This window comes from Rhinatrema bivittatum, chromosome 7 (genome assembly GCF_901001135.1).
Source record: "Rhinatrema bivittatum chromosome 7, aRhiBiv1.1, whole genome shotgun sequence".
Classification (NCBI taxonomy): domain Eukaryota; kingdom Metazoa; phylum Chordata; class Amphibia; order Gymnophiona; family Rhinatrematidae; genus Rhinatrema; species Rhinatrema bivittatum.
Genome location: NC_042621.1, coordinates 238,346,131 through 238,360,390, shown reverse-complemented (window position 1 = coordinate 238,360,390; position 14,260 = coordinate 238,346,131).

Below are 14,260 nucleotides of genomic sequence, written 5' to 3'. Positions count from 1 at the left end.
GGCGGGGCTGGAGGTGGCCGGTACAGCGGCCATTTGCCGCTGTACCGGGGAAGGGACTGCCGGCACGTGCAAGTTGTTACTGCTCCATTGGAGCTCCAAGCAACAAAATAAAAAAAACTAAAAGTAGGAGAAAGGGTTTAGGGGGTGGGAAGGAGAGGGGAAGGGAAGGGAAGGGAAAGAGAGATTAGGTAGGGGGAAGGGAACTGGGAGAGGCCCAATCTCGTCGCCACGTGTATGTTTGTAATATTAGGCACCCCTGCACACGCCGCCCGCACATGAGCACGCGGACTATAAAATCCGGCGCGCATCTGCACGCGGCCCCTGGAGTTTATAAAATGTGCGTGCCGGTGCGTGTATGTTATAAAATCATCATCTATGTGTGCGCGCCGGGAACTGCATGCACATGGACGCGCGCTTCTTTTTGATTCTCTATTTATATACTTGGCCGCAGTTTTACTAGATGATTAACAATGAATCTAATATGGGTATACAGGTGCTGAGCCTCTTGACCTTAGTCCCTCTCTTCCCCCTCCCTTTATCTTTGGGGGAGGGATGCTAGCTGTTACTTCCAGAGCTGCTGAAGCTACATGCCCTACCTGGCAGCCTTAGCAGCACTGGACCCAGGTACTACATCAGGGCTGGCCTTTGTGTAGGGTGAGCTGGCAATCACCTGGGGCACATGAGATGAGAGGCATTTTGGGTGCTGACAGAATCACATGTTGGGCTGTTCAGCTGCTGGGCCAGGCAGCAGTGATGATCATACGTGCCCAGTACAAGACAAGACTTGAGGAAACAAAGCTTTCCCGAAGCTTGGTGGATTGAGTTAGAATGTTGGTTTTTTTTTAGAAATGTTTTATTTATTTTAAAAATTTTTATTTTGTTATTTTAATGTATGTTTGATTATTTTGTTATACACTGCTATGGGTAGGTATTATATCTGGGACTGTGGTTTATAAGTAATAAATGAAATACCACCCCTATCATCAACACAGCTGGCAGGAGGAATCGTGCTTAATAGTGTATTGGATTATGGGATCTTATAGAACAAACTGTGAGACTGGCCCTGTACAGCAGAAGAAGCACTAGTAAGTGTTCCTCCTACCGGCCATAGGAAACCCAAAAAAGCACTAGGGATACAGCCACGTAAAGCTGGGAGGAGGGGGAGATTGAAAGTATTGGAAATCAGGGCACAGAGCAGAAGACCTACAACATATAGGTTAATGGGGGGAGATGGGAGATTGTACATGGGGTGGGGGGGGGGGGGGGGCAAAGAGAGGAAGTCCGTACATGGCTGAGGGATTCTGTAAATGGGGTGGGGGCAGGAAGAAGAAGGAAGGAGGAGGACTTGAGACGGGGCCATGAATTGAGAGAGAGGATCCAGGATAAAGTGATAGGACCCAAGATGGGGAGGGAGGGAAGGAAAGCGAGAGTGAGGAACATAGCTAGAGGAAAAGAAGACCGTATTTGGGTACTGGGATGACTGAGAGTGTTGGGGCAGACCAAATCTGGGAAGGAAAAGGGGTCAGCTCCCGCCAAATCCATGTCTTTTCTCTCTGCCCCCTTTCCTTCCCAGATTTGGTCTGCCCCAGCCCCTGAATAGAGAAAGAATGTCTGGAGGGAGGGGAAGTGTGGGAAGGAGGAGAGAGTATCTGGAGGGAGGGGGAAGAAGGAGGGAATGCCTGGAGGAAGAGAGGAGAAATGGGAGAGAATGCTTGGAGGGGAGGGGGAAGAGGGGAAAGCGCACCTGGAAATTTTTGTAAGTGAGAACCAGTTATTAAATGCGAATCAATTCGGGTTCCTCAAGAATCATAACACAGAGCATTTACTTTTCATGGATAGTCTGTTGAGTAGTCTGGATCAGGGACATGCAGGTATTCTGATCCAATTAGGTCTGTCTGCAGTGTTTGACACAATACATCATGAATCATTTCCTGGGTATCTCTTTAAATATGGGTTGGGAGGTTCAGTGCTGAACTGGTTTCAATCCTCTCTAACTAATTGGATGCAGAGGGTTCAGATAGGTGGCTTACATTGTACATGGCACCATAACCGAAGGGTATACCACAGGGGTCAGCACTTTCCTCAGAACTGTTCAATATTTATCTTTCCCCCTTGGTCTCACTCGTATAGTCTTTAAATGTGAAGTTTTTTTATGTATGTGGATGACGTGCAGTTTTTTTTATCATGTGGCCCTGACGGGGAGCTTCCAGAGATTGAATTGCAAACTATAATTAGGGAAGTAAGGGCCTGGCTGACAAATCATGATCTGTTTTTAAATATCAAAAAAAATAACGATCCTTTGGGTAGAGAAAGGATTTGAAAGGAGGGATTCTGCAGGAAGTTAAAAGTATGCAAATCTTTGTAGACTCCCAGTTGACAATGAAACAGCAAATTTGTCACGTTTCAAAAGTGTTTTTTTACAAATTAAAAATGGTTAGGCCACTGAAGTTCATACTACCCATGATTTTTTTCGTTCGGTGATACAGGCCTTAGTGCTCTGCCTTCTGGATTATTGTGGTGTTCTGTACATCGGCCTAGCCGAGAAGCAAACTCGTATGCTACAACTGGTCCAGAATGCAGCCGCTCGAGTTCTTACTGGTCTCTCAGAGACAGAGCATGTCACCCCAGCAGTGCCTCCACTGGCTTCTGGTTAACTGGAGGATAAGATTCAGGTTGTTGAACATATTGTTTAAACTGTTGGTAATTAGTCACCCATGTATCATGAGAAGTCTCATTGACTGGTATATTCCAAAATAGTCCCTAAGATCAGAAGGTACCCACTTGCTGGCTATTCCTTCTGCCAACAAGAATAGATGGGTCCAGACAAGAGCACGAGATTTTTCTTTTGTATCCGTTGCCGAGTGGAATTGGTTACCAGTAGAGCTCCATCAGCAGCAGGATATAAAATTGTTCAGAAAAGGCTTGAAGACACTGTTTTTTGAACAGGCATTTGGATGGGGCTGAAATATATTAGTCTGTATTTAATGTTTTAGTTTGTTTATTTTGTGTTTTATAGATGACATGTTGTATTATGTTTTTTGAGTGTCTTTTGGTATTCATTTATTTATTTATTTTATTTATTTATGCTTTTTATATACCGTTGTTCTAACAGAAGATCAATATTATACAATGTAATCGAATGCAATTTATGTGAACAGTTCACATAAATTGCATTCGATTACATTGTATAATATTGTATTAACAGGTTCTTATTTAAAGTAATTGTATCTGTTTTAATACTATTGACTAATCAAAACATTCAAAGTTAACAATCTAATATTGATATTTACTGTTCAGTTTTGAATAGATTTTAGTCAAATTATTTGCTGTGCTGAGAAGAAATAATATTTCTGGAAAAATAATGTTCATTAAGTGGCTTGTTTGATATTTCTTTACATTAGTTTGTAGGCTTTTCTGAAGAGCCAGGTTTTAAGTTCTTGTTTGAATTTCTTTTTTTCCGTTAACTATCTTATTGATCCGGGTAGATCGTTCCATAGTTTGGGTCCTGCTCTTGTGAACATTCGTTCTCTTATTTGGGTTAGATGAGTGTTCAGATTTGAAGGAACTATAAGAAGATTTTTGTTTTGAGATCTGAGATCTCTTTGCAGGCTGTAGCTTTATATTGTTATTCCTGGAGGAGATGGATCATAGTTGCTTATAATATTAAAGATGAGGGTTAAATCTTTGTAATAGATTCTGAACTTTATTGGAAGCCAATGAATGTTGATTATAGAAGGGATAATATGATCAAATTTTCTAGTTCCTATAAGGAGTCTTGTTGAAGCATTTTGGAGAAGTTGTAGTAGTTTAATTGTGCTTGCGGGAAGGCCCAACAGAAGTGAATTGCAATTGTTCAGGTTCGAAAATATTAATGTTTGTAGGACTGTGTGGAAATCTTGGAAGGTAAGGAATGGTTTTAGACAGTGTAAGATTCTGAGTTTAGAATACCCAGATTTCATTATTTTACTTATATGTTTTTTCATGTTGATGTTTTTATCAATCTGTATTCCAAGGTCACGGACTTCATCTGAGGGTGTAATATTGGCTATTCCAAGGTTGAGGGTGGGTTGTTTGAGATTTTTGTTGTCTCTTCTTAGCCATATTATTTCAGTTTTATTGGTGTTAAGTGTAAGTTTTAGAAGAGAAAGTTCTTGTTGGATTGATCTCATGATTGTTGTTAAGGTTGCGGTAGGTGTTTCAAAAATTTTATCGAATGGAATGTAAAATTGAATATCATCGGCGTATATGAAAAATTTAATGTTCAAATTTTCTAAGAGAGTGCATATTGGTAGGAGGTAGATGTTGAATAGGGTTGCCGAGAGTGCTGAGCCTTGTGGAACTCCTGTGTCTATTGTAAATATGTCTGATAATTGGTTGTTTAATTTTACTTGAAAAGTTCTATTCTTAAGGAAGGAGGAAAACCATTTGTGAACTTTTCCGTCAATTCCAATTTTTTTTAGTTGTTGGAAGAGTAGATGATAGTCCACAGTGTCAAAAGCTACTTTTAAGTCTAGTAGAACCAGTAAATATGATTCATTATGATCAAATCTTTTTAGTATGTTGTTTGTTAGGGATATGAGTAAAGTTTCAGTTGAATGGAATTTTCTAAATCCAAATGGATTTGGGAATAGAATATTGTTGTCAACCAGGCGATCTTCTACTTGAAATAAAACTGCTCTTTCTAATGCTTTTGAGATGAAAGGTAAGTTTGAGATTGGTCTATAGTTATTTTTATTATTTATTTATTTTATTTGCGGGTTTTTCTATACCGACATTCATTTAGTGAAAAATATCACATCGGTTTACATTTAACAAGAAAGATGGCAACGGCACATTAAAAATACAATTATAGAGGATACAAGGAAATATTAAAACAGACTAGTAATTAAGGTAGTCAAGTATATTAAATAACTAATAATTGTAGCACTCTGAAGGGTATGATAGTTATGGTAATCAAGGTTATTAAACATACAAGTAATTAAAGGAATTTAAGCAAGTTAAACAAGTTAAAACAAAAAGTCAATTAGCTGAGAAAAATTCCAAAAAGTCAAAATTGGCTGAAAGAGATAGTTGAGCAGGGGAAAGGAAAGGGATCATGGCAAGAGATAATTATAAATGTAAAGAAAGGCATCCATAATGGTTGGCGATTGGTTGTCCCAGTCATCTAATTTTCCAGTTTTATTTTTCAAAGTTGGTTTCACAATAACTTGTTTTGCCATCTTAAGGATTATTCCTTGTGATAGAGAATGATTTATTTTTGTTGTGATTATTGGTGTGATTACAGTGTTTACTTTTTTTAAGGGTATTAGCTGGGATAGGATCTAGTGGGTGGGACGCGGGTTTCATTTTATTGATTATCTGATTCACTTCTAGTTTTGATATTGTGTTGAAAGAAGTCCATTTTGGTTTGGTAGGATGAGTTTCTGAGATATCTGCTTGATGGTTGTTGGAGAATTGTGACTTGAGAGTATTTATTTTATATAGAAGATGGTTTCCATAGTCATTGCAGGAGGTTTTTGTGAAGTCATAGTTGTTTGTTATCTGCACTGAACAGACAGGAACTTGCGGAATAAAATATTTTTTAAATAAAGAAAGAAAGAATGGAGAGAAGGAGGGGAAAAAAGGAGATAATGTCTGGAGGGAGAAGGGCAGAATGTATGGAGGATGGGGGACACCACTGTCAGTTTTCACCCAGAGTATCATTTGATGTAGATCCAGCCCTAAGAAGTTAACCAGCTAAGTAGTGGCCACTCACTACAAATGAATATTTAAACTGCAACACTTAGCTGGATAAGTTGGAAATTATTCAGCTAAATGGCACTGAATATCGGCATCTAAGTTTCTAAATGAGAAGGGTCAAGAAATGTATGCTTGTTCTCTTGATAATATAAGATACACTTGCATGGGAACTTAAAAAAGGAAGAACGCCCCAAAGCAGTGACCTCTCATATGAAGGAAAACGTTTCTCCTGAGTTGAGTCAAATGGACAACAGCTGGGAACACTTGCACTTTCTGATCAAAAAGAAAATCTCTTTTTTGTTGAAATGTCATTTAAGCACTAAAGGGTAGATTTTAAAAAAAATACATGTGCTGGTGTAAGTTGCGAGCACCTGCAGGTTGCCGGCGCCTGATCCCTCAACACAACGACAAATGGCCACTGTACCGGTGGCCTCCAGCTCCACCCCATCCCACCCCCTGGACCACCCCTCCTCGCCCCCGGGATCGCCCCTTGATAGAGACCTGGCTCTTGTGCACGTAACAGGGGTTACACATGCGGCCGGCCCTTTTCTAAAATGCGTGTAGCATGCCCAAGGCCCAGCCATGCGCATAACCCCCGTCTTGCCCATGCGCAGGGGATTTCAAATTTAGCTGTAAGTCTTTGTCCATTTCTGAACTAAAGGAGACCAACAATGTGGTTCTTGTTGGAATATCATCTTGAGATGTCTCCAAGCAGGCAGATTGGTATTCCAAGCTCCTTCCACTTTATTCACTCCTCTTTCATGATGGATTATAATACATTTTTGAAAGAGCAATTGGAGATTTTCAATACATCTCTAAGATATTTCTTGAATTGTTCCTTTGGAGACAAGAGCCTAGACTTTGGGAAATTAAGCCACTGCAGATTTTTTGCTCTGACTGCATTCTCCAATGATTCCATCTTGTTGTGCAAAACCAAATTGTCCTTAATATGAACCATACCAGATGCTTATAATGTAGAGATCTGAGTTTCCATAGAAATTACTAAACTCTCCACTTCACTTGGCCTCGTGTTGTGATCTCCTAACCAGTGTTGCCAGTTCAGCGGATTTCATGCCCAATTGGGCTAGTTTTGGAGATTGGCTGTGGGAAATCTGGTGTTCTTTTGTGCTACTTTTAAGGGTGTGTGTGGTTTTAATGGGCTATATATCATTGCATCGCTGCCCTTGCCACTTATTGAAAACTCCAGCGTCAGTTCAAAAAATTAACGGAGTTGGGAAAGGACTGACAGAATATATATTGGCTTTGTTTTTTACTTTCAGGCAGTTTTGATGCTTTTTTTTCCTATATTGTATTTTTGACTTTAGTGAATAAGACCTCCCAATTCTGCAGAAATTCCTGAGTATATCTGGAGAAATTGAGCCCACCTTTTTTTTAATGCTGCAAAAAAGATGTATTTGATCCAGGTTGAGCAAATCTTCCATATCTGATACTCTCCTGCACAGTTGCATACCTGTGCATTGTGTTCTTTGTTTTGTTTTTGTGGGGTAGGGTGGGTTAATGCCTGACTCTGAAATTCACAGCCCAGGAAAAAAGCAATAATCTAAAGCTGCCAGAAGATTCACACTACATGGAAATGCCTCTCAAAAGCCCTCTTTTCCTCCGGTGTGTGCTTTATCTCCATTGCACACTTTTAGAGGACTGTTTTCAAATTACAAAAATGTGCCCTCAGCAGAAAATCCTGTATGACTCTCTGTTTAAAATATACACAGTTTAATCAACTGTGTCAACCTTATTTCCAGATAACAGGCCATCAAGGTTAAAATTAGACAACATAAAGGCTACAGATATATCTTGCTACTATCAACAAAATTAATTAGTTTGAATTGCATTCTCTTCTATGAGACTTGGGATGGGCTAGCACAAGCACATATATTGGGAGACTTTGGACCCAATTTTAAAAATAATAATGTTTTCATAGACACAAAATGGGATACGCCCATTTGAAAATGGATCCCCGTTCGTGTAAACATGAGCAAGGCACTTTAGTCTTGTTGGCGAAAACAGCTCTAAGGAAGCGGGCCCTATCGGCAGCAGGTCCCCATCACTGGAATTCATTCCCCCCGGACCTACGACTTGAACCATGCCCCTCGGCTTTCAAAAAAACCCTAAAAACTTGACTTTTCATTCAAGCTTTCCCGGACACCTAACCTTGGCCTAGGTTTATTTTCAGTCCGGTGGCCTGGGTCTAATATCAGTCCTGTCCGGCCCACATTGTTCTCTCATTTATCATCGTCCTGGGTTTAACAAAAGTCTTATTAGCTCCTCATAATGTGCAAAACAAATGGAAACCAATGCATATAATTGCATCAGTGCATTATAATAGATGTTATTTTATAAACACAAAAGTTATGCAAAATTGCTGAGATGATGAATCATGCAAATCGGCTAATTAGCAATTTTCAGATCAGTTAAATTTCAGGTAGAAAATAGCACAAATGGGTGATTTTCCATGAATCTTAACTAAACCTCCAGGAGGTATAGTTAAGGTTTTGCACTATAGTTCAAATGGAATTAACCACCAAAAAATTGGTTTGAAACTCATTTGAATATTATGTAAAATGCCTGGTATTGTGATAAAAAAACTTTTTCATCATAGCTGGAGATATTCAGCCGTTGGCATTTTTCTGTCATGCTACAAAAATATATACTTTGGGTCAGAATGTGGGAGAGTATCTCTTTCCTGGGGGATTTACTCCTGCTCATATATTTTTGTATACTTTCAAAATTTAAGTTATGGCTATCATAGAAACTTGTAAAAATAACTCAGTAAATCAATCACAGAAAGCAAGTCTTTTTCACAGGAAATAATATTCTAAAACAAGGAGTCACAGTATGAAAATCTAGCAGGATAGATTTAGGAGTACTATCAGAAGATTTCCTCACAGACATGTCCCTCCCATGCCCCACCCAGACCCCACCTCTTGTCCACCCCTGCGGTGGATGCATGAAAAGCCTCCTCATTGAGGTAAAGGAATGAAAAAGGTAATGAAATTCAAGAATACATGGGATAAACACAGAGGATCCCTAGTTGCAAAGAAGTGAAGGGAAAGCTAAAAGTCAGCTGGGGTCCATGTCATTGTTTTTGTGTTTTGAAGAAGAGGGGTCTATATGTTAAACCAAAGGATTTTGTCAAAATATTGTGTAGTATGACCATGGGGTGAGATGCTTTCTCTGTGTTACTCGGCAGAAATAAGGCACATATATGGAGAGATACTTCTCTATGGATGGCGTGTAAGTAGTAAAACAAAAAAATCTAGGCTAGTCAACGGAGTTTTAAGAGTAGAGGCTAACAGGGGGAAGAGAGGCTATTAAACTGGGGGGGGGGGGGGGTTGGAAGTCCTATCCTTTAACTAGGGGAACTGGGAACAAACTGGGAAAACTTGTAAAATTCCCCTATTTACGTGGTAGAAACTGCATTTGCGCGCATATGCGTGCATCCATTTAAAATTGTGCGCACATGTACACGTGTACAGACTATTTTATAACATACATGCACAGACATGTGTATGTTATAAAATGACAACAAAACAAAGAACTGCGGCACTAGTCTTATAAATCAAACCCAAAACAAAAAAAGACCAAGTCAAATAGTATTGTAGAGCTGTGCCGACCACAGATACTTGTCAGAACGTGGTGTCCTTAAATAATTTAGATATTGTTCATTTGAAAAGATACCGCATCAGCAAGCCAGTCACAGCAGTGAGAAACACTTGCCGTCTGGACTTCTCGTCACTTGTGGTGTAGATGTTTGCAAGAATATTATAATGAAATTGTAATCCAAACAAACATCTACACCGCAAGTGACGAGAAGTCCAGACGGCAAGTGTTTCTCACTGCCATGACTGGCTTGCTGATGCTCTATGTTATAAAATGGCCATGCCTGTGGGTGTGGTTTGATGAATGAATGCACATGTGTACCCGCGCACCAGTTTAAAAGTTATTGTCTTTGTGAATAAACAATACTTTAAAAAAAAATTCCCTTCTTTCCAGGCAGCCACAGAGCTACAGTTGTTTTGTTATTTTACCTATTGTTTGGAGATTTGAAATACTATACTCATTTGTATGCAGCAGATTTTCTCTAAGGAGCCCAAGGTTTCTTCCCATTTTCTATCTATCCCACTAAATATACTACACATAGCTGGATAACTTTAACCCTAACTGGCCATTGGTTCAATATTGCTGGTTAGACTTACCTGGTTAGGCTACTTACCTGGATATTTTCAGTTATATCTGGGTAAGTAGTGCACCTTCAAAACAAAACAAAAAAAAACAAGTTGAAGGCCTCTTGGCCCAATGCCTGCCTCACCACCACCACCACCTCCATGTCTCTAACCTTCCCTCCTTTGCTGACTGATAAAAAGGTAGGCAAAACAACAACAACAAAAAAAACATTTTAAACTACCGTGACACCGATCGATGCTGACCCCGGCCTCCCCCCACCTAAAATCTTACAGTTTGCCTCCTCTGCTTCCCCCTACAGCCACTTTCCCTCCCCCTCCCCAGGATGACCATTACCTTTAAACAGCGGGCCCGGCTGCCTCTAGTCTTACATAGGTAATAATGCTGGAAGCATACTCTTGGTGTAAAAGTATACACCATTAATTCTGCATGGAACGTCTTCTTTTAATATAGAAGCCAGGATTACTTCCTCAAGGTAGTATTGCAGTGCTTTTTGTACATAATCTCATTTGCAATCTTTCATCCTTACTGTTGCAATAAAAAAACAACAACCCACAAGTAATTTAAAAATAGTTGACGATAACATTTTGGCATTCATTAAGGCTGTAAGCTAATACTCTGTTGTATAATATTATAGAAGTGCGGAATGTGAAAATGCTTAGCAAGAATAAGAATGACAGCTTGTGCAGTCATTGTAAATATGGTTGTTAATCCAGGATGGCTAGGGAAAGAGAAATTTAAAAAAGAGCTATTGCTGTAATTTCAATGCTGGGATAAAATAATGGATTCAGATATTCTATGTTTAAATATCCCAACTCTGAGAGCTCCTAAGAGGAGGATTTGGTGGTGGAAAGAGGAAGATATTTTAGTCTCCAGTTGACATTCATTGGAGTTTGTGAACTTTTAAGCATGAAAAAGTGAAAATTTCTTGACATTTTTTGACCAAATAAGAGCCTTTATCCTAAACATGCGCTATGCTTAGCAAATGCACTTGGGGATGGAGGGGTTAATGTATAAATTTACAAAGGCCCGATTGTAAGCCAGAACCAGCTTTTTGTAATGCATATGGGGGTGCTTTAAAAGTTAATGCAAATCCTGTGTAAAGCATGGGAATGACCTCCTTTGTTGTTACCCGTATTATAATGTACGCTAAGAGCCCCAGATCCAGGAGCTGAAATTTAACACCGTCTCTTACCATGCTAAATTTAGCTCCCGGTCTGGGGCTGTAGGAAGCTACTAGCATGCCATGTCTTGGACCTTTCCTCCAACAGCAAGGACCTCCCATGAAACAATCCCCTGAGCCCCATCCTGATTCCAATTCACCCTGCCCCTGCAGCATGCAACCCGCTAGGTCCTCCATATTCCAATCCCCCACTCCAAACCGCCTGTTGTTCCAATGCCCATCCAAGACCCTCTTCCAATTCCCCTTCCCTCACAGGAATTAAAAATACCTCGGGCTCCCCTTTATCCTCACTTTTCTGCCCGCAGGCTGAACCAGCAGCAGAAGAGTCTCTTTTATCTCCTACCGACTTGGCTTCCAGCAGCAATCTGACACTACGTAACAGCCAGGCTGCAAAATGTGAAACACATGCACATTCTGTCTCCTTCCAGCTCGCTCTTTGTATTTTCCTTCCAACTATTGCTGCTAACATTGTCCTCCACTGCAGTTTTCTAGTTTTTCTTTACATTCTTGCCTAGCCCTCTCTCTTCTTTCAGTCTCTCTGAAACAAAAATATCACATTTATACTTACAAAAGAGATTTTATTTAATTTAGTACACACTCTCTAAATATGTTAGGAAACTGAGAGAATTGATAGCTGTAGTGAAGTCACAGATTGTCATAGATTGAACATCGATTGTCATAGATTGCATAGGCTCGGGGGCGCGCGCAAACCCCGGGACGAGCGTATGTCCCGGGGCTTCGAAAAAGGGGCGGGGAGGGGGCGGGGCCATGGGCGTGGCACGGGTCTGGGGCGGGCCAGGGGCGGGACCGAGGCCTCCGGCACAGAGGCTGTGCCAGGGGATGGTGCACTGGCAGGTGCCCAGGCAGGTGTAACTCCTGAAACAAAGGTGGGGGGGGGGATTTAGGTAGGGCTGGAGGGTGGGTTAGATAGGGGAAGGAAGTGTGCACCCCCTTGCGTGCGCCGGCCCCGGATTTTATAACATGCCCGCAGCAGCGCGCATGTTATAAAATCGGGTGTAGATTTGTACGCGCCGTGTAGTGCGCACAAATGTACCCTGCGCGCGCTTCTTGAAAAATCTACCCCATAGTCTTTTATTTCTAGGTTCCACAGGTTCAGAAGCTTCTACTGTTACTAATTTCCAGTTCCTATTTCCTGTCTAATCTCTGAGAAATTATTCTATGCTGATTAAGAACACATCACATGCTGTATCATGTGATGATTTTTAAAAAATAAATATTATGTAGCCATACAGAAAGCACAAAGTTAAAAATGACTCACAGTACCATAGACTACACTGTTTTGTGTTAATTGTTTTCATTACGATTATATTTTATCAGGTTAGTTTTCAAAGGAGTTATGCATGTAAATATAACATACTATCGTAACAATTTTCAAAAGCCATTTATCTGCGTTGAGTGCACGTAACATAGCTAAAATCTATTGGCAATTCAATGGCATATATTGTAACTATTTTCAAAAGCCCACTTATGGGGTGAAGTGCATTTACACATATAAAATCCAGTTTTAAGCTTGTAAATGCGTTTGAAAATCAGGCCTAGTATTTGCAAAAATGTAAATTTTCTTGAAGAAACTGATCATTTAACTGAAAAAGGAAATATTGGAACAGTTATAAAGATGCCTAGATACTTTGTAAGTTTGTAAGTCACACATGCAACAACTATAAGTACTATGGGTATATTTACACTAAAGTATCACACTGCTAGTATTCAACAAAAATATTAGAAACGATAAAATATAATGCTTACTGAATGAAGCAATATAAAGTACTGCAATAAAAATGTAGCGAAAATGAGCATAACTCTAGGTCCAAATGGATTACATTTCAGGATATTGAACTGGTCATTCACATGATAAAGAGCTCTTGTCTCCTTTGCAGTCAATGATGATTACCAAGAAACTATGGAAGCATAGCACATTTTTTCTGAAAGAAGATAACTGTTTTTTGTAGGTTGTGATACCCTTAATTGGACCAATGTAAACTAATCCAAAGATGTGTACATGAAATTTTTTTATTGCAATTTTTATTAAAAATGGTACATTAAAAATTACAGGATTGACAGATTAGCTCATATTTACAATTCAACAATTACAAAATCATAAACAACATAGCAGAAGAACTCTTAACCTTTCTTCCACCATATTATAACCTTCACATTACTCTTTTTAAAGTCAAACTCATTGTCAAGTACACATTGACACAGAGCTAGCTGAAGGTACAAATCTAATAATAACCATAAATAAATGAAATATTAGCCGGAGTCCTTAACCACACACTACATTAAATTCTGCTGGTTCAGATATTAAGAAACTTATTCTATGCATATCTTTATGGAGCAAGTCTACCTTAAGCAAAAAGGGTTCCCAGATTTTGGGTTCATTTGAATAGAAATCTCATTATTGAAAAGTAATAGATTTCATAGTGAATAGACCAGTAGTGCCTAAAATGTTATACCAAGAAGTTAAAATAGGTCCAATAAAGAAGGTGGAACCCTCATGTTTGTGACCTTAGAAGCAATGATAGCTGTGAAGGGACTGTGGTCTTGTATAAGAACATATTGGAATCAACCTAGCATCACAACCTACAAAGAACAGTTTTCTCTAGGACTAAAATGTTTTCTAGGACTTTGTAGGGAGATAAGTGATACATAGGAAATTACAAGTCTGACACTACAATGCTGATAAAGTGCTGAAAGGTTAATGATACCCATCAGGGATATGATTATACACAACATGTTGTTAAACATACCTTCATAAATGGGATTCAGCATGGTTTTTCCAAGAGACAAAATTAATGCCATTTTGTGAGAAAATAATAGAATATGGATAGAGAGATTACTATGGATATTATAGAGCTGGACTTCAGAAAATGTATTGGTTCATTTCTGCCTCACTCATTCAAGAAAGGCTTTATTGCAAATAAGGCATACTGTTAGAAAAATTGCAGGCTAGATAATAAAATAGCTAGAAATTTAGATTGCAATAACAACAATTGAGCATTTAATGGAAAATATGTGATCTGTGGTTTACTGCCAATTTTATCTTCATACATAGTAACATGGTATTGATGGCAAAAAAAAGACCAAATGGTCCATCCAGTCTTCCCAGCAAGCTCCTTA